This window comes from Eurosta solidaginis, chromosome 3, assembly GCF_040869045.1.
Source record: "Eurosta solidaginis isolate ZX-2024a chromosome 3, ASM4086904v1, whole genome shotgun sequence".
In the NCBI taxonomy this organism is placed as follows: Eukaryota; Metazoa; Arthropoda; class Insecta; order Diptera; family Tephritidae; genus Eurosta; species Eurosta solidaginis.
In genome coordinates this window covers 127,355,000-127,377,696 of record NC_090321.1, presented here as the reverse complement: position 1 = coordinate 127,377,696, position 22,697 = coordinate 127,355,000, and the positions used below count along the sequence as shown (strand labels likewise).

The 22,697-nt window shown below is 37.7% G+C and overlaps 1 protein-coding gene and 1 pseudogene across 1 annotated transcript in view; one reads left to right on the top strand and one right to left on the bottom strand.

Annotated features, from left to right (window-relative positions):
* Positions 1-22,697, top strand: part of Ptp52F (Protein tyrosine phosphatase 52F) — a 2,268,497-nt gene that overhangs the window by 742,698 nt on the left and 1,503,102 nt on the right. The gene's annotated exons all lie outside the window — the stretch shown is intronic.
* Positions 2,691-5,151, bottom strand: LOC137247321 (uncharacterized; annotated as a pseudogene).

Below are 22,697 nucleotides of genomic sequence, written 5' to 3'. Positions count from 1 at the left end.
GTTGGACCATTGCTGCATTACAGTGGAGTATAATGGTAAGTATTCCAGTGGACCACATGATCCAATGATTTTTGCAGGGATGTCGCGTTCAGTTTACAACTACTCATTGCAGATCTCTGCTCTGTTCCATCGCCAACAATCTGTAAAACAAAATTAAGTGCGCAGAATAGTATGCAACAAAAAGTATGCAACATTTAGCGATAACAACCTAACTTCTACGCTTTTTACATACACAAACAAAGCGAAGTTACTTGCGTGTTTGAGGACTTAGGCTTTTATTCCCTTGTGAATACAAATCTTTACCGAAAACTCTGTTGTCGATTAATTTATCGAATTCTCTCAAAGTAATATTGCATTATCATCGGGGTTATATATGTGTGCAAAATTTCAGCTCAATCGGACACCGGGAATTGTATCAAATTTAACTTGCAAAATTTGATTACAGCCAAGTGAAAGCAAATAAAGCTTATAATAAAAGCATGCTAATAAAAACAATTGAAGGAGGGAGATCTCGATCTGTATGAGCCAGATACAAAAAATTATATATTTAAGAGAGCATTTATATTGAGTTATAACAATTTATAGATTTTGCAACAGAGGGGAAGGGGAGTGAGGAGACGATGGGTGTCACTGCTCACTTTGTAAGCCCTGGACTTGACCTATTGAGTTTATAATATTGGTGAAGGTCAGTAAACGTAAAGCTGTAATGTTTAAAAATTATTAAAAAGTAAGCGCGGTTCCAGCAGCACTTCTAGGAGGAAACATTTTTTTAAATTTATATAGTGATAACGTAAAAAACAAGAAAATTTAAAAATTAGTAAAAATCCGTTTTTTGATAAGAAACTACTATGTAGATTAGCATTATATATTACATTACAGTAAATACAAAATTCATTTCACCCTCCCCTGGAACCACGCATGTTAATAAGTAATTTTTCGAAGGGTCGTCGGACCCCCGTTCCTTTCCATGTTCAAAAAAATTTCGCCAGTAAACTATTGTCTATCTGTGTCCCAAATTTCATCAAAATCCGTGAAGCCGTTCTAGCGTGATTCGGTACAAAGACGAAAAAGTACAATAATTAAATTCTGACTGTTCCCAGGGTGCGGGAACCTCCCCATTTCAAAAAAATATAGCTAGTAGATCCTTCTAGACTATTGGCTATATGTGTGCCAAATTTCATTCAAATCCGTCCAGCCGTTCTTCCGCGAATAAAGCACAAAGACAAACGTCTGGACACACAAACAACCAATCTTTACCATTCATAATATACTAGCGGACCCCGTAGCAACCAACCAAATAAAGAAATGAAAGATTATAAATTTTTTTTTGAAATGAATGCATTGCATTTCAAAATTATTAATGTCAATCCAAAACATTTGGATATACAATATTTTTAGTTTGCCCATTGGAAACGAGCACAAACAAACAATTTTGAGTTCCAACTCTTGAGCAGGCCACGTATAGCTGTCCATGTGAAAAGCACGGCTCCTCCAAATTTAATCCGCATATTTGAAGCGTTTGTCCTTGTCCCTTATTGATGGAGATGACAAATGATAGAAGCACTGGGAATTGCAAACGCTTAAATTCAAATAGCATGTCTGTTGGAATCAGTGGAATACGTGGTATGAGTACGATTTCAATTTTCGCTGTTTCGGTCAATATTGTCGTTTCAATTAAATTCGGCATCAATTTTTTTACTACTAATCTTGTGCAATTGCACAGTTTTGGTGCATTTAAATTCCGCAGTAAAATAATTGATGAGCCAACCTGTAAATTCAAATAATGCGGTGGCATACCAGGTGGTCCCAATGAATTCAAAAATTCAATTGGATAATTCACTGCATCATCTGCATTCATTGCGTTATCAACAGATTTATATGATGTCACTGCACCTGGCAATTTTTCTTGAATCTGAATGCATTGACGTGTAAATTTTTTGGTTCCAGCATTGCGCGTTCTCTCAACCAATTGTGATTCCTGTAATTTTGAACAATATTTGGAAACACACTTTCAATCAACTCTTCTGTTGATTGGAGAATGGTACAGAAATTGTTCGGCAATATAATCAATCCATTTGTTTTATCGAATCGAACTTTTCCATTGCCAATATCTAACAATTGCTTCGAGAACCGATCTGCAGATTGGTCGTTGTCGAATTGAACGCGCATATTTATGTTCAATGTCAATTTTTGCACATTTCGCCACAGAAGAGAATACTTTAAACATGCGTTGATCTCATCCGCCGGTGTTGATCGTGCAACCACAGGCAATATTTGTCGAAAATCCCCTGACAATAATATTAATGCACCACCAAAAATTTCTTGATTCTGACGTAGATCTTGCATTGGACGGTGTAGTGCTTCCAGCGATTTTTTATGCATCATTGTACATTCATCCAATAGAATAATTGCTGCTTGTTGCAAAACTTTTGCCATCGCAGAATTTCTTGAAATATTGCACGCGGGATGTTCAATCACCTGTTAATTTGAAAATAATTACATTTTAATTAATATCGATTAAATTTTAAAGTGATCAATCAATAAATATAAGCATACCTGCACATTCAACGGCAATTTTAATGCAGAGTGCACTGTTCGTCCACCATCCAATAGAGTAGCAGCGATTCCCGACGAAGCAAGTGCCAAAGCAATTTTTCGTTGCGATTGAATGGCTGCCAAATTGAGTGATATCACAAATGTTTTTCCCGTACCACCAGGCGCATCCAAAAATATAATCCACCGACTTCATTTTGTACCGCTTGGATGATAGTATCATAGATATGTTTTTGATGGTCATTTAATTTGGGAACATACAAGTTCACAAATGTTTGCAATTCATTGGGATCATACTGTTGTTCACGTTGCAATTCTCGATCAAATAAATTATGCATTAGACGATTGGGTGGTGACAAACCCAATTGCCCTAATCCTTTATTTGCAATCGTAAGGCACATATCTTCAATCGCTATCAATGCCTCATTATACATTTCCAATGAAATCAGCAAATCAGTGTTTCTTGTGTGATTACGCATTCGAATCAAATAGTCTTCTGCCATAAAATGTTTGTATTTATTCCACAGTTCAAGAGGATTTGATGGAAAACATGTTGACACGATTATGGCATATAAGATACGTATTTGATGTGGAGAAGAAGCAATCGATGCATCGTGAAGCGTTAAATCCCAATGCGCATTATATTCAAGCAAACCTTATTGCTCGCATGCTTCACGATACGTCATACATAAATGACCATTCACTCTTCGCAAATGTTGAAATGAACGTGGCCCAATAACATTTACTAACAACAATCGCAAATATCAACATTCTGCATTGTTTGGATGAACTGTGTACAATCTTCCCATGGTATCTGCAAAAAAAACACCCGGATGGCCATCAAGAGGTGTTCCTTCTTTATGTCGTTGCCATTTCTTTGCAGTCCAAGTGAAATATTGCGTTACATCTGCATACAGCAACGTTCTGGCAAAGTTATCGCTTTCGCACAATTGAAAGAATGCAGTTAATGTTGTTGCTGGTGGTTGTGCTGCTCTCTGCTGCACATTTGCATCGGTAAAAGACACTCGCTGGCCATTTTCAAGATGAACAGCCAAATGAACCACAGCAGGATATCGCTCATGAATTGGAAATGAATAAGTTCTCCAAAGAGCTTCATTAGTGCTAATATAGCGCCCTATTTGATATTGTGCTATTTCATCAATGCTATTGTCACCAGTTACTCCAAAAACAGCCATATCACTGCCTTTATTCACATATTTGCAAATGTATTTAATCGATTTCACAGAATAACAGTACTCAACATTTATGTCAGCCTGAAATACTTTTGACAATAGTGGAGAATACGTCACAATCCAACGATTATCAACTTCAACGTCTTGGTTGCATATTTTAATTGTTGTTGTATGGCCATTATCCTCCAGTGACCGACGTCGGTACAACGGGTATCCATCGGCACCTGTACTAGTATCCGAAGTTAATGCTCTTGGATACCGTTTTGAACATTTTCCATCGATCATGCATGGCAAATTCATATTTATCTGACCTCAAGGGCCATGGATCATATTTTTCGTTACAACTTCAAATAGTTATGGATCACTGATTTCATCTGGAATTTCAGCTGATATAATGATATCAATTTGATCGGATGTTATTTTACGAACCAGCCATATCAGGACATGCGCGTGCGGCAGCCCTCTCTTTTGCCATTCAATCGAATACATCCAGAAACACATCTCCCCAAAAGTTCGCAATTTGATAATCAAATCCATCAGTTCTCTTACTTTTTGTCGAAATACACGTGCTGTTATATCGTGTCGATCTGTTGGATTCTGACCATCAAATAAATTGTTTTTTATGTTAGACCACTGCGGATTGCATGCGAATATTATGAATAGGTCGGGACGATCATATTTGCGAACGTATGATATCGCATCTTGCGTATATTCGTGCATGTGGCGCGGACTGCCAACATATGTCGATGGTAAAATTGTTAAACGTCCGATATCATTAACATTGCCATCATTCACTATTGCATCTCGCAAGTGTATGTATTCTTCCGATCGTAATTTGACTTGATTGAATCGAAGATAATTAAGGCGTTCTGCTTCAATTTACGCATACATGTCAACAACGGATTGGTGGAAAAGTTTGCCACTTCATCAATTGTTGGTGCATTAAATCGTCTCGCATGCTCTCCAAAGGGCGTTTTTTCAGCCCTTATAATGATTCTGTGATCATAGGATGACATACGATCGAGAGCGGTTTTAAACAATCGAATTAATTCATTGTACTGATGTAAGAAGGTTTGAAGTTCAGAAATAATTTGTCGCCTTGCATGCGCAGCAATTGTGCAACGCCGATCCAATTCACAATCTGCACCTCCGATAAAATAGATTTGCAAAAATTGATGATCAGCATCAGGATACGGCAATAAGGATCCAGCTCGATGATAAATCTGACCTTGAATCTGTAATATTTTTTTGAAATGTAATTAGATACTGGATACGTATTCTTGAACACATCAAAAAAATTGCTGCTCAGATCGCAATTTTCATATGATATTCCGCATAAAGTAATTACCTTAAACGTCGGCATGAAATTGTCTCTTACAATTTTGGTCGAACCAAAAGAAGTCATTTGAAATGCCGCATTGTATTCTTGAATGTGAGACAAAAAATGCTTAGACGTTTGCGACGTTCCAAAAATGAATGAATGAAGTGGATCGGGGGGAGATTCAAATGCTGGTAGTCTCACTTTTCCATTAGTACAACACATGCCAGGCGTTTCACACTGAAATTTGGCTGCATCACAATGTGGACATCTCACCGTCATTCCACCAATATTGGCATGTTCACTGTAATCATTTTCGCTATTGTAAGCGAAAGCAGCGTATTCCATCTCTTGCACTGCACGACGTGAAAGTCGTGTCGTTCGTCTCGATGCTGGATTTAATGGATTTGGATCTGTCGATCTATGACGACGTGCGTTTCGTAGTTGTTGTACTTGGTTTTGTTGTGAGCGTTCCTCTGCACTTTGCGCTCTCCTTTGATTAAATCTATAGGTAGAATTACGCGTACGTCGACCTATAGTTGATCGTCTTGTTGGTGGCATTTTGATGCATATGATGAAATTATGGAAAAAATCTTTTTTAACTATGTTTTCTTGCACTGAACACACTTAAAATCACTTTTTGAATTAATAATAGTCGGAGATATATAGAGCGTTTTCTACATCTATATATATGCCAAATCAATAGGCAAACGAAATTTGGTTTTTATATGGCTTTATTTTGTCGTAACTCTTTGACGATTACAAATTCAATGATCTTACATGCTAAGAAAAAATTCAATTTAGGCAGCAGAATTTATGTTTAGGAATTTTCCATGGAAAAGTCCTGCTATTTAATGTTGACAAAATAAGCGATGAATGCGAAGAGTACATAGGCAAAGTAATATTAGTGCAGGTGAATGTGCATTATGTTGCTGCAGTGGGAGTGGGAGTGCAGTGCATTGAGGAATATGCGATAGTAGCAAAATGGTAAAAAAAAAAGCGAAAAACAAAAGCGAAGACGGTGACGCTACGTTGTACAACAAAAGCATTAATGCGTGCGATGAGTGGGAGTGTGTGTTTGTATGTATGCAATTTATTAACTTAACGAAGATATGTTGAAAAGGCAGGCGTGAACAATAGTTACCATTAGAAGAAAGTGATTGATTAACATTTGCATTTGGACAGGTTCATCTGTTTAACATTTGTATGTTGTCAATGAAATTAACTTGCAATAGGTTGGATCGATTTTTTTCGTTAGGTCGGACCGAAATGTAAACTTTTTTTTTCAAATTTTTAATTTTTTCTAAAAAAAAAAGAGTGTAATGCAGAGAAAGAAGTGGATAAAGCAACAAGCAGTGACAACAATGTAACTCTTCAACTTCTGTACGAAGAGATTCTCAACCTTAAGCAAATGAACATTGACTTTCTAGCAACAGTGCAGCAGCTAAAGGAAGAGAACAAAGAATTGAAAACCAAGGTATCAAAGCTGGAAAGCAAATTGAATTGGAAGGAGCAAAAGCTATTAGAAAATACAATTGTAATAGTGGGAGTGCCGATTGCAAATAAAGAAAATGCCAAAGAATGTGTTGACAAAATTTTCAGGGATGCATTGGATGTAGTGGTTTCGGAGGAAGAAATAGAGGAATTTAGCTTTAAGCGAAAAAACGTAAGCGAATCTTCGTCGGGCAATAATTTTATTTATAATATTCTAATAAAATTCAAATCTAATGATATCAAGAAGAAAATTATGTTGGCCAAGAGGACTGCGCGTAAGAAACTAAATACTTCTTTATTTCCAAATTATAACAACAATATTAAAAACATTTATATCAATAACTCCTTAACCGGTTATAACCGCGCATTATTTTCAGCTGCTAGTAAGATTAAAAGGGAGAAACACTTTAAGTATTTGTGGTTCAAGAATTCAAGATTACATATAAGAAAGACCGAAAATGATAGAGCTGTTGTAATAAATACGTTTGAAGATCTAGCTGATCTGTCTACTTAATTAATAAATTTTTAAATGAACAGTAGACATTTTTTTATAGATTACAGCCCTATCATAAACGTAGTAAACGAACCAAATATTTTATCAGGAGTAACAAACACTTTAACTATCGTACATCAGAATGTGAGAAGTCTGCGTCAGAATTTTGATTCATTATGTTTAAACCTGGAGGCCTTTGATTATCTCCCAGTTATAGTTTTTGTATCGGAAATTTGGATTTTCTCCTATGAAGTGGATGATTACCGTATTCCTTATTACTCCCTTTTCGCTAATGCCAACGACTCGTACTCAGCTGGTGGTGTTGGAGTTTTTATTCATACCAAGTATGAGTGCGAGGTAACACGACTCTTTCTTACCAGTGCGGATATTATGAAAATATATATGAAAGTATGTGATAAGCTACTGAGCCTCGTTTGTGTGTACAGACTTCACTCTGTTCCCTTACATTCATTTTATGAAGAGTTTTCATCGTTTTTAGAAGAGGTTAAAACAACAAATCTAGTTATTTTAGGAGATTTCAATATTGATTTACTCGGCAACAACTCTGCTTTAGATAATCATCTTGAGTTAATGGCAAGTCATGGTTTGTCATCGTTTATTAAATGTGTTACTCGACCTGACTCTGGCACATGCTTAGACCATATATACGGACGCTTCGATGATTCTACTTTTTGCCCATGTGTGGCTTTAAACCTTGATCTGGGAGTTTCCGACCATTGTATGATCGGTCTGCAAATTACTTGTTTAAATTTTATTCGTAATAATAACCGTAAAAGGATGACAGCTGTCAGGAAAATTAATTTCAGAGATCTTCTGATATCACTTCGTTATGAAAAGTGGGAAAATATTTACGCAGAACAGGACATAAGCAATGCGTACAATTTATTTTTGTCTACGCTTGAAGCTCACTTAAGTAAATCCAGTTCTGTAAATTTTCCAAAGCGTTCGGATGTGATTCTCAAGCCCTGGATTAACCATAATTTACTTAAAAAAAATTAAGCTAAAAAATAAAATACGAGCTAAAAGTTACAAACATTCCAGTAACAGTCATCTCCGGAAGCGCGTGAACCGTCTTACAAGCAGGTTGCATAAAGAAACTCGTTTAAGTCAGGAACTTTTTTATAAAAATAGGCTAATAGCTGCATATGGTGACCTTAAAAAAGAATGGAATGTAGTTTATAACATCCTTCATCGGAATTCGGTCACCAATGCTAATTCTATTGTTTTAGATATCAACGGGGTGGATGTTTCTCACCCAGTGGACGTTGCTAATCACTTTAATGACTTTTTTGCTACAATCGGAAAAACTTCCTTGCCCAATAATAGCCCTATTAGCTGCACATGTAACATCAACCATTTTGATTCTGGAAATACTTCTCCAGGAAGTAGCTACTTTTTTGATCCTATCTCTGGCACAGAGATCCTGAGGTTAGTAAACTCTTTGAAAAACAATAATTCATCTGGAAATTACAATATTTCGAATCGCATGTTAAAAAAGATTGCTCTCTATGTTGTTGACATTTTAAAGTATTTATTTAATTGTAGTATAGTCTCAGGAGTATTCCCTGAGGATCTGAAATGTGCTGTTGTTTTACCACTATATACGAAGGGAAATAGGAAAGATAAGAACAAATACAGACCTATTTCTCTTTTGACATCAATTTCGAAAGTTTTTGAGAAAGCTGTGAAGTGTAGGGTCATGGCCTATTTGGAAAAAATTAAATATTTCAGTCCTATGCAATTCGGTTTCCGGTCAGGAGCTTCTACTGAAGATGCTCTTCTTGACCTATGTTGCTTTATGTATAAGTCCATGGACGAAAGAAAGTATTGTGGTAGTCTTTTTGTTGATATAACAAAAGCTTTTGACATGGTTGACCATAATATTCTTCTAAGTAAACTATATTCAGCTGGCATCCGTGGAAATGTTCTTGATTGGTTTAAATCATATTTAAATACAAGAATAAAAAGGGTCAGAATAGACAATTCTTTAAGCACAGCTAGATCGATGGATTTGGGGGTTCCTCAAGGTTCAGTCCTTGGTCCAGTTTTATTTTTAATTTATATAAATTCTATAATTTCAATACCTTTCCTGGGTAAAGTCACTGCTTTTGCAGATGACTTGGCTATTGCATATGCGACAAACAATGCATTCAATCTTTTTGCGGATATAAATCATGATGTCCACCTGCTGAGGCAATGGTTCGCTTCTCATAAGCTGATTGTTAGCAATAAGACCAAGCTGATGTATTTCAGCCTCTCAGGCAAGGAAGTGCCAAGCAGTGATATTACTTTTCATTCTGCAAGTTGTATGCGGTATGAAATTAATACTCATACTTGTATTGATCAGGGGTCTCGAGTTGGCTATGCACCTGAATTTAACTGCGACGGAAAATGCTTTAAGATCGAAGTGGTATCCAATTTTAAGTACCTGGGTGTTATAATAGATCAAAATTTGAGTTGGTCGTCCCATATCTCTACTATGAAACAATATCTGTTATCCACTCTGCGCTCATTTTATCGTCTTAAATAACTATGTTCACGCAGTGTGCTGAAAATGGTGTATTTTAGACTAGTACAATCTAAATTACAATATGGTATAAGTTGCTGGGGAAGTGCGTATAATAGTAAAACTCGTCCGCTCTTAATTCTGCAGAAGTGTCTCATAAGAAGAATATGTAACGCGAACCGCCTATCACACACTATGAACCTTTTTAAACGGTTAAATATTCTGCCTGTGTGGCACTTGTATTTCTATAAAGTTTTAAAAATATTTTTTATGAGGTGTGGGTATCTACGTAGTCCAATATACCCCCCACAAAGGCTAAGAAGCAGCTCACATTCAAATGTTGTAGTTCCTGCTTCTCGTACCACCCTGTTTCGCAACTTCTACACAATAGTGTCCTGCATGGTTTTCAATAAGCTTCCCGAAGCTATACAAAGCATTAGGGGAATATCCGTTTTCTTGAAGGAGGTGAAATTATGGCTCCTTTGTTTGAATCATGATGATATAGAAGTTCTGTTGCGGCCTGTTACGTAAAGTATTTCCCTTTAAAAATTTTAAAATTTAACAAATTTTATAATTAATTAATATAATATAATATAATATAATTACTAGTATTTTCATTATATTTTTGTCTTTCACTACTTCTGTATAATTCTTTCGTAGTAAGCACACTTGTAAATTGGAATTTGTTTAATTCTTCAACTTCTGTAAATATTTTTTCTTCATTACATAGATTTTGTATTGCACCCCACAATGTACAACATAGATTTATAGTTATTTAAGGAAATGGTGTTATCTCTGTCCTGTTATTTGGACACTAAACACCATTAACTGTTATCTTTTGCTAATTTTATATATATAAGTATACTTCTGTTTCATGAATTGTATAAATTTAAGATTGCACAGGATAATAATGAAAAAAATGAATGAATGAATGAAATGCATGAATGAATGAATAACTCAAGAATGGCTAAACCGATTGGGGATTTCAAAATCAACTAACCATCATCTCTCCTTCCTGTATATTTTCTAAAAATTTCATGGCAATCTGTCGAGCCGTTCTCGAGTTATGGAGTCACAATCAAAATGTATACTTCTTTTTATTTTTTTTTTTCAAATTTTGAATTTTTTCTAAAAAAAAAATCATAACTCAAGAATGGCTAAACCGATTTGGGATTTCAAAATCAAATAACCGTCATCTATCCTCCCTGCATATTTCCTAAAAATTTCATGGCAATCTTTCTATCCGTTCTCGAGTTATGGAGGGGATGCTGGTCCGATGGTGAAAACCATCCAGAAATAATCCCGTTAAGGTACCGAAATTACCCTGACATAGTCCAGGAAAAGTCCTGAAATTACTACGATTGGACTCCGGACGGATCCCGAAAACTACCCAGAAATGATCCCGGAGGGGTTCCAAAATGATACAGAAATAGAGGAGACTGTGGGTGTCACTGCTCATTTTGCAAGCCCTCGACTTATTTGACCTATTTAGTTTGTAATATTGGTGAAGATCAGTAAACGTAAAGTTATAATGTGTAAAAATTATAAAAGTAATTGTTCGAAGGGTGGTGGGACCCCGCCCCTTCCCATTTTTGAAAAAATTTTGCCAGTAGACTGTTGTCTATCTGTGTCCCAAATTTCATTAAAATCCGTGAACCCGTTCTGGCGTGATTCAGTCACAAAGACGAAAAATACAATAATTAAATTATAACTGTTGCTTGGGGGCGACGACCTCCCCCCTTTTAAGAAAAGATAGCTAGTAGATCCTTCTAGACTATTGACTATACGTTTGATAAATTTCATCCAAATCCGTCCAGCCGTCCTTGCGTGATTGAGGCACAAACTCAAACGTCTGGACACACAAACATCCAAACATTCCCATTTATAATATACTAGCCTCTACCCGCGGCTCCGTACCCAAGGAGAAAATGAAATATATAGGCGTTCACGTTAGCCTGCTTATCAAGTTATCTCTTTAAATTTTTTTTTTCTGTCTAATGTATTTTATTTTTGTAATATAGTAAAAAAAAAAAAAAACTAATTGAGATGATAACCTGATAGGGACCCCAAATGATCCCGAAATTATTTAGAAAAAGCCACGAAATGAACCGACGGTATCGGAGACGGATTCCGAAGACCATCCAGAAATGCTCCCGGAAGGGTCCCCAAAAGGTTTCGGCATAGTCCCAAAAAAGTCCCGAAATGACAACGACATGATTCTAGACTGAAAAAGTGCCAATGACGTGATCCCGAAGGGAACAGAAAACCATCCAGAAATTATACTGGAAGGCCTCCAAAATGATCCGGAAATAGTCCCCATAAATCCCAAAATTACCCCAATGGGATCCCGCTCGGATCCAGAAATGAATCCCGGAAGGGTCCCAAAAAATCCCGAAATTACCCCGACGGGATTCCGGGCGGCTCCCGAAACCATCCAGAATTGTTTTCTGAAGAATCCAGCATTTGACCCCGAAATAGTAGAGAAAAAGGCCCGAAATTACCCCTATGGGATCCCGGACGGATCCCGTAAAACATTCAGAAATGATGCCTGAAGGGTTCTCAAATGATCCCGATATAATATAGAAAAAGTCACGAAATTACCTCGAAAATTATACAGAAACGATCCCCGAAGAGTCCCAAAATGTTCCCGAAAACGTACCGAAATTACCCCGACGGGATACCGGAAATAGTCCCTGACGGTATCCCAGACGGATCCCTAAAACAATCAAACATTGATCTCTGAAGGGTCCCCAACTGATCCCGAAAAAGTTTCGAAATGGCCCTGACGGGATTTCAGACGGATCCCGAAAACCATCCAGAATTAATCTTTGAAAGGTCCTCAAATGATCCCGAAATGAACCTGGCGGTATCCAGAAATTCATCCAGAAATGATACCGGAAAGATCCCCAAATGGTCCCGGGATAGTCCCGAAAAATTCCCGAAATAACTCCGACGGGACCCCGGACGTATCCCGAAAATCATTCGGAAATTATCCCGGAAGGGTCCCAAAATGATACCGATATAGCCCAATAAAGTTCCAATATGGCCCCGAAGGGATCCCGGACGGATCCCGAATAGCATCCAGAATTGATCTCTGAAGGGTACGCAAATGATCCCAAAATAGTCCATAAAAATTCCCGAAATTACCCCGACGCGATGCAGGACAGATCCAGACCGATCCAGAAATGATGCCGGAAGGGTCCCAAAATAGTCCCGAAATGATCCCGGAAGGATCCCCATATGATCCCGGAATAGTCCCGAAAAAGTCCCAAAATAACCCCGACAGGGTCCCGGACGGATCCCGAAATATATACAGAAATGATCCCGGAAAAGTACCAAAATGATCCCGAAATAGTCCCGAAAAAGAACCGAAATGACTCCGACGGGATCCCGGACGAATACCGATAACCATCCAGAAATGATCCCGGAAGGGTCTCGATATGACCCTTACGTAATTACAAATAAGGTGAAGCTAACTAATAATAAAAGCATGTTAATAAGGCAGCAGGCGCGTTGAAGCGAATGAAGAGTTACAAACAAACATACAGGTAAAGTTAATAAAATTAAAGAAAAAAAACTTTTTTATACTCAGTTGAGCAGAGCTCAAAGAGTATATTAACTTTGATTGGATAACGGTTGGTTGTACAGGTATAAAGGAATCGAGATAGATATAGACTTCCATATATCAAAATCATCAGTATCGAAAAAAAATTTGATTGAGCCATGTCCGTCCGTCCGTCCGTCCGTCCGTCTGTCCGTTAACACGATAACTTGAGTAAATTTTGAGGTATCTTGATGAAATTTGGTACGTAGATTCCTGGGCGCTCATCTCAGATCGCTATTTAAAACGAACGATATCGGACTATAACCACGCCCATTTTTTCGATATCGAAAATTTCGAAAAACCGAAAAAGTGCGATAATTCATTGCCAAAGGCGGATAAAGCGATGAAGCTTGGTAGATGGGTTGATGTTATGACGCAGAATAGAAAATTTTTTTGATTTTGGACAATGGGCGTGGCACCGCCCACTTTTACAAGAAGGTAATTTAAAAGTTTTGCAAGCTGTAATTTGGCAGTCGTTGAAGATATCATGATGAAATTTGGCAGGAATGTTATTACTATTATTATATATGTGCTAAATAAAAATTAGCAAAATTGGATGAAGAACACGCCCACTTTTTAAAAAAAAATTTTTTTTAATTCAAATTTTAACAAAAAATTTAATATCTTTACTGTATATAAGTAAATTAAGTCAAAATTCAACAAAATACAAAAATAAAAGAAAATTTCAAAATGGGCGTGGCTCCGCCCATTTTCATTTAGTTTGTCTAGAATACTTTTAATGCCATAAGTCGAACAAAAATTTACCAATCCTTCTTAAATTTGGTAGGGGCATAGATTCTATGACGGTTCTGTGAAAATGGGCGAAATCGGTGGAAGCCACGCCAAGTTTATATACACAGTCCACCGTCTGGCCTTCCGCTCGGCCGTTAATACAATAACTTGAGCAAAAACCGATATATCTTTACTAAACTTAGTCCACGTAATTATCTGAACTCACTTTATCTTGGTATAAAAAATGGCCGAAATCCGACCAAAACCACGCCCACTTTATCGATATCGAAAATTACGAAAAATGAAAAAAATGCCATAATTCTATACCAAATACGAAAAAAGGGATGAAACATGGTAATTGGATTGGTTTATGGACGCAAAAATAACTTTGGAAAAAACTTTGTAAAATGGGTGTGACACCTACCATATTAAGTAGAAGAAAATGAAAAAGTTCTACAAGGCGAAATCAACAGCGTTTGGAATCTTGGCAGGAATACTGTTAGTGGTATTGTATATATAAATAAATTAGCAGTACCCGACAGATGATTTTTTGGATCACCTGGTCCACATTTTGGTCGATATCGCGAAAACGCCTTCACATATACATCCAAGGGCCACTCGCTTTTAAAACCCCCATTAATACCTTTAATTTGATATCCATACCGTACAAACACATTCTAGAGTCACCCCTGGCCCACCCTAATGGCGATATCTCTAAAAGGCGCCCACCTATGGACCTAATGCCCACTCCCTCTTAAAATGCTCAGTAACACCTTTCGTTATTTACCCATATCGTACAAACATTCTAGAGTCACTCCTGGCCCACCCTAATGGCGATATCTAAAAAAGGCGTCCACCTATAGACCTAATGCCCACTCCCTCTTAAAATGCTCAGTAACACCTTTCGTTTGATACCCATATCGTACAAACATTCTAGAGTCACCCCTGGCCCACCCTAATGGCGATATCTCGAAAAGGCGTCCACCTATAGACCTAATGCCCACTCCCTATTAAAATACTCATTACCACCTTTCATTTGATACCCATATCGTACAAACACGTTCTAGAGACACCCCTGGCTCACCCTAAAGGCGATATTTCGAAAAGGCGTCAGCCTATAGACCTAATGCCCACTCCCTTTTAAAATGCTCAGTAATACCTTTTGTTTGATACCCATATCGTACAAACATTCTAGAGTCACCCTTGGTCCACCTTTATGGCGATATCTCGAAAAGGCTTCCACCTATAGAACTAAGGATTACTCCCTTTTAAAATACTCATTACTACCTTTTATTTGATACCCATATCGTACAACCACATTCTAGAGTCACCCCTGGCCCACCCTAATGGCGATATTTCGAAAAGGCGTCCACCTATAGACCTAATGCCCACTCCCTTTTAAAATGCTCAGTAACACCTTTTGTTTGATACCCATATCGTACAAACATTCTAGAGTCACCCTTGGTCCACCTTTATGGCGATATCTCGAAAAGGCTTCCACCTATAGAACTAAGGATTACTCCATTTTAAAATACTCATTACCACCTTTCGTTTGATACCCATATCGTACAAACATTCTAGAGTCACCCCTGGCCCACCCTAATGGCGATATCTCGAAAAGGCATAGACCTAATGCCCACTCCCTCTTAAAGTATTCAGTAACACCTTTCGTTTGATACGCATATTGTACAAACACATTCTAGAGCCACCCCTGGCCCACCCTAATGGCGATACCTCGAAAAGGCGTCCACCTATAGACCTAATGCCCACTGCCTCTTAATATGCTCAGTAACACCTTTCGTTTGATACCCATATCGTACAAACATTCTAGAGTCACCCTTGGTCCACCTTTATGGCGATATCTCGAAAAGGCTTCCACCTATAGAACTAAGGATTACTCCCTTTTAAAATACTCATTACCACCTTTCATTTGATACCCATATCGTACAAACACATTCTAGAGTCACCCCTGGCCCACCCTAATGGCGATATTTCGAAAAGGCGTTAACCTATAGACCTATTGCCCACTCCCTTTTAAAATGCTCAGTAACACCTTTTGTTTGATACCCATATCGTACAAACATTCTAGAGTCACCCTTGGTCCACCTTTATGGCGATATCTCGAAAAGGCTTCCACCTATAGAACTAAGGATTACTCCCTTTTAAAATACTCATTACCACCTTTCATTTGATACCCATATCGTACAAACACATTCTAGAGCCACCCCTGGCCCACCCTAATGGCGATACCTCGAAAAGGCGTCCACCTATAGACATAATGCCCACTCCCTTTTAAAATGTTCAGTAACACCTTTTGTTTGATACCCATATCGTACAAACATTCTAGAGTCACCCCTGGTCCACCCTAATAGCGACATCTCGAAAAGGCGTCCACCTATAGACCTAATGCCCACTCCCTCTTAAAATGCTCAGTAAAACCTTTTGTTTGATACCCATATCGTACAAACATTCTAGAGTCACCCCTCGTCCACCCTAATGGCGACATCTCGAAAAGGCGTCCACCTATAGACCTAATGCCCACTCCCTCTTAAAATGCTCAGTAACACCTTTCATTTGATTCCCATAACGTACAAACACATTCTAGAGTCACCCCTGGTCCACCTTTATGGCGATATCTCGAAACAGCGTCCACCTATGGAACTAAGGATCACTCCCTTTGAAAATACCCATTAACACCTTTCATTTGATACTTATATCGTACAAACATATTCTAGAGTCACCCCTGGTCCACCTTTATGGCGATTTCTCGAAAAGGCGTTCACCTATAGAACTAAAGCCTATTCCCTTTTAAAATACTCATTACCACCTTTCATTTGATACCCATATCGTACAAACACATTCTAGAGTCACCCCTGGCCCACCTTAATGGCGATATCTCGAAAAGGCGTCCACCGATAGACCTAAGGCCCACTCCCTCTTAAAATGCTCAGTAACACCTTTCATTTGATACCCATATCGTACAAACAAATTCTAGAGTCAGCCCTGGTCCACCTTTATGGCGATATCCCTAAATGGCGTCCATCCATAGAACTATGGCCTACTCTCTCTTAAAATACTCTTTAATACCTTCCATTTGATACACATGTCATAAAACCACATTCCAGGGTTACCCTAGGTTCATTTTCCTACATGGTGATTTTCCTTATTTTGTCTCCATAGCTCTCAACTGAGTATGTAATGTTCGGTTACACCCGAACTTAGCCTTCCTTACTTGTTAAAAATAAGCTTTTATTATTGGTTAATAAAATTAACTATAAAGTAAAAAAATAAATTTTCTGCAAAGAAATATAACACTTTATAAGTTCATTGTAACCTTTAACGATAATTAGGCTTTTTCGTTTGCGACAAAAAAATTCCATATTGTACGTAATTATATATTTTTAACATTAAAACTTTACACCTAAATTATTAAATCTTAACATTTGGTGGTATAATTAAGAACATTTAGAATCTCCTTTTCTTGCTACCACAATGTAACACGCTTTTATTAGAACAATTAGGACTGTGATATAAACTTACTTACTTAATTGGCGCTTTACCGTCTAAACGGCTATGGCCGTCCAACAAGGCACTCCAGTAGCTCCTTCGCTCCGCCAACCGGTGCCCATTGGTCACGCCAAGGGAGTTTAAATCGTTTTCCACCTGGTCCTTCCAACATAGTGGGGGCCGCCCTCTACCTCTTCTTCCATAGGCGGGTTCCGATAGAAACACTTTCTTGGCCGGATCATCATCATTCATTCGCATAACATGGCCTAGCCAGCGCAGCCGCTGCGTTTTATTTCGCTGGACTATGTTGATGTCTGCCTATAGCTCGTAGAGCTCATGTTGTTGTTGTTGTAGCAGTGCTTCGCCCAACCTAACAGCCGCGACCGATCACAAACTGTCATCAATATTCTCTAACGGGAGTCCAAGGAAACTTGCTGTTTCAACAGGGGTGGACCATAACGAAAGGGGTGTTAGAGGCGTTGGTTCCACATTACAGTTAAAGAGATGATTGGTGTCATGTGGGGACACATTGCAAGCGCGCATACATTTTGTATGTCGGGGTTGATTGTGGATAAGTAAGAGTTTAACCTGTTACAGTATCCAGAACGAAGTTGAGCAAGAGTGACACGCGTTTCCTTGGGGAGTATGCGTTCATCTTCCACAAGTTTTGGGTACTTTTCTTTGAGTACTGGATTCACGGAGCAATTCCCGGCATAAAGGTCCGACGCCTGATTGTGGAGTTCACCAAGGACCTGATTGTGTTTTTTTGCTTCATACGGCTGGGTTCTCAGGTGCCGTATATCCTCAAAATGCTTACGGAGATGACTCCTTAAGCCCCTTGGCGGTGTTGGCTCATCAATCAGATGTCTGTTTGGATGCCCAGGTTTCTGGAACTGTTTGGTTAGCATCTCATTTCTCTCCCTGATGGGGAGTATTCTCGCCTCACTATGTAGATGGTGTTCTGGGGACATAAGAAGAAGGCTTAAATGTGGGGGCGGCAGAGTCAGACGGAAAAAGCTTATTAAAATGTATGCAGATAGGCCAAATTTAGGGCTGAACAAAGTCTGCCAGGTCTTCTAGTATATATATATATTGTAACGAATGTTAGCGGCACTGAGCGATGCTATCGTCTCTAAACCGATGCTAAGCAGTGACGTGAATGCACATCAATAATTCAATCATTATGTATTTACATAAACGAAACAATAACTGCGTCTACATATATGTACCATGTACGTATACGAGCAGCGGAGAATCAACGCACTAACACATGCATATATCTGAGAAGTTTGAGAGCTACTGGACTAGTAGATTCTGGAAGCACCTGAAAGATGTATAAAATTGTGCAATTTTAGTTATAGCCATGGCGCAACGATACAAGGTGGCAGCATTGAACAGCTGATTATAAACTTTTTTTATTTGATTTGATACATCAACTTACGGCGCAGTATGATTTTGACATTAGTTAATCGAATTTACAAAAACAAAGTACATGGAATTTTTATTTATGTTTGTGGGTATGTCACCATGCTGCCACCTTGTATCATTCCGCTATGGTTATAGCTGAGAAGTTTGAGAGCTCATGGACAATGCTAGTAGATTCTAGAAAAATTCAAACGAGGAAACCAAAGAGTGTAAAAGGCGACAGATATAGAGGCGCTGTAATTCAGTTTGAGTTGAGCTATCAATCAGTTTGATTAAGCACGCGACTTAGCGGCCAATAGTAGAGTTTCATTTGAGTTATCAATCAGTTTGGTTATTAAGCCAGCGAGTATCAAAGTATAAGTGTTATTGTGAAGTACATTATTAAAGGCCATTTTTCCATTATTCAATATTGGAGTTATTTATTCAACAGTTTAGTTATTCGAACTTAATAGAGGATTGCAAATAAGAGGATTTGCAGCAAATTCGTTACAATATATATATTAGATTAGATTAATATAATATATATTAAGATTGTAGGTCAAATTTGATTTGCAGCCAAGTATTTTGAAGTTCTTGTGGAATAATTTCATTTCTCCAGAGGATAAGTTGATAGCGCCGGTCTTCCTCGGCAACTAAAAACTGTCGATACATTTTAGACACGTCAGCCGTTAGTACATATCGATGTGAAGGAAATAATAAAAGTGTAATTATTAGCTCTGGTTGGATGGTAGGTCCAACCATAAGTATGTCATTTAATGAATAGTTTGACGTGGTACGCGCAGAAGCGTCAAAAACTACACGAAGTTTGGTAGTTATACTCTGTGGTCTGGGAACACAGTGATGTGGAATAATATAATGCGAATTTTTAAAATCGAAATCATTAATTGGGGACATGTGGCCAAGTTCCACATATTCCTTTATAAATTCCGAGTATATGCTCTTTAAAGTTTTTTTCGCGTAATAAGCGACGTTCAAAGGAGAAAAAACGCTGTTTTGCGTTGTCGAAAGAATTTCCTAAAATGTTTGGCGAACATTTAAATGGTAACCTCACCTGTATGTGTCCATTGCTTTCTACCTTGACGGTTTCACTTAAATGCTGTTTACTTAAACAGTGTGCTTATGACAATGTAGATGACGGTTTGGCAAATTCCTCGATCTTCCAAAATCACTGTAGAAATGAGTCGATGTTAGATGGCTTCGAGCTTAATGCAACAATGCATATGAGAGCACGAGAATTAATAGCGCGCACAAGTTTGCCTACAACTGCCCAATATAGAAATGGTGCCATCTTGTAGACATTAAAAAAATAGTTCTGTGTTCAATAAAAGATCGATACGTTGCGGTTTATGGAACAATGGGTCTGCAAGCTGGATTCCTGGGGGTATGCGCCATTGAGATGTATCAATGGACTCGTATGGTTGTTGTGATGAAATACGTTTTGTTATCGCAAAATTTGATGACCAGATAAAATCTCCAATACGAGATTTGATGGTTGCGTTTACTGCAAATTTTATATTAGTTTGTATATCGGATATACTTGACACTTCCACAGATCCTTTTGCGTTGCAATCGTTTAGCCGTCTCTTCTGTTATGAAGTCAATTCTAAGCAGGAATCCAATAGAGCACGAGCAGGCTGCATTTTACCAAATTTGTCTTGGATGTAGATTAAAGCGGTAGGTATTATAGCTGTTTTGTGTGAGCAAGCAATTAAGGAAACTGCCGAATTGGTTCCAGATTTGTCTGACGACTTGGCTGAAGTAGATACTGGCCTGGATTGATTTGTTGTTGTTAATTGCGTCCATTCTGAAGTTGTTGCTGAAACCGAGGGAAAGTGTAAATTAGAATGATGTAACTGTTGACATGCACGGCAACGAGAGTTTAATGGACATTTAGACACGATGTGTTCGGTACGCAAACAATTGATACAAACTCCGGCTTGCTTCACAAAATCAAATCGTTGCTTAGGTGACAAGGCTATAAATGATGGGCACCGGTTGACATGGTGGTCGCCGTTTTTGCAATGAAGACAAGCACTAACAAAAGAATTAGCAGTTCGCTTACCATTTGGTTTGCTTTCTAGAGGGGATACCTTCAAATTTTCCTTTTTGAACAGGTTTCTAAATATTGACAATGACGACTTAACCATTTGTAGCAATCATCCCATGATGGTAGGGTTTCAAATCCTTGCTTCTGATTATAAGCTGCCTTTGAATCCGAATCTATTTTGGATAAAACGATATATATAAGAATCGAGTTTATTATGTCTTTTTTAGAGCCTAACGAAAGAAGGGAACCCCGAAGTACAGCAATGATATCGATAACGTGTCGCAAGCTTGCCGCGTCTGATTTTTTCATAACTGGTATGCTGAAAATTGATGCAATTTAATCGCGAAAAATTACGACGTTCTTATTGTACCGCTCCTTAAGTCGTTACAGCGCCTTCGAATAATTTTCTTCGGTTACCTGGAATGGCTCAATAACACTTAAGGCAGGCCCGAAAAAGAGTTCAAAAGGTAGTTAAATTTATCAACCTTTGGTATTAATGGGTCATCGTGCACCATATTGGAAAATGTGCGGATAAAATGCTAATATTCCGCATACTTTCCATCGAACTTTGGTAGATTTAGTGTGTGTAGACGTTTGTAATTAGGATTGAGTCCCAATAATGTAGAATTAAAAAGACTAGTGTTCAAGTCACTCACGCGGTTTCTAGAGTTGATTAGCGACACGATTATGCACTTGGTTGAAATATAAGTTTCTTCAATTTCCGCTCTCGAAATATCGGTAGGGACTGGGGTCTCAATATTGCTATGTACATCGCAATTGGCCTTAAGGGCAGGTTTTTCTTATGTATTTTCGGAAGACCGTATATTCTAGGAGCGATGGTTGCAACACTAGATAATTGAAATTTCTGTTTTAGCTCGATTTCGTTTTGCTTAAACATTTCATTTATAATTATGTTGTTCTTTCTCATAAGCTGTTGTACAAAGAGCGAAGAGATAATCGCAAATCAGTGCTACTTGATAATATGTAAATGTGTGTGTGTGTTTTTAAACTGTGATATTACAATTAGTTAAATAATCAAATGTAAGTAACAATTGTCAAGATTGAATTTTCATGTTTATTGTTGGAAAAAGTAGTTAATTTTTATATATCTGATATATTTTCAAATAAAACAGCTGTCTGAGGATGTCGCAGTAAGCGTCGAAACGCGTCAAAGAATACAAAAACAACAAAGTACACTTATTAAAACGACCATAAAAGCTCTACCATATAGTTTCAAATTGGTCTAAATAAAAATAGTAAAAGTATATAATCGGTGAGCAAATCCGAAATACTATTAATACCTAACCAACAATAAACATAACAATGAAACAGTTTTTTCGACACATAAAACTAAAATACAATGAGGAAACACAGCATACAATCAAGCAATTTAACAAAAACTCGAAAAAAATAGTTAACAAAAGGGGAAACTGAAATTTTTGCTGAAGTGTAAAAACTATGGAATTACACCACCACACCTACGCGGCAAGACAATGACATTACTACATTGTTTCCAACCTGATACTACACGTCACCAATTTGATAAAATAGAGGAATGTTTTCTACAAAAAATTTTAAAATTGGAAATAAAAGAAACAAATCTAACCATAAAAATAATAGAAAAAGATTTGAAACGCATCAAAGACACACTAATAGCGGTACTCGGAGAAGAAGATTACAGTAATATCGTAGAGACACGAGATAAATTTATAAAACACATCGGCACTGACATGGAAAAAAACTCATCTAAAAAGCTTCAAAGGCAAATATCTAGCAACATTCAAACGTTTGGGATCCGATTCAA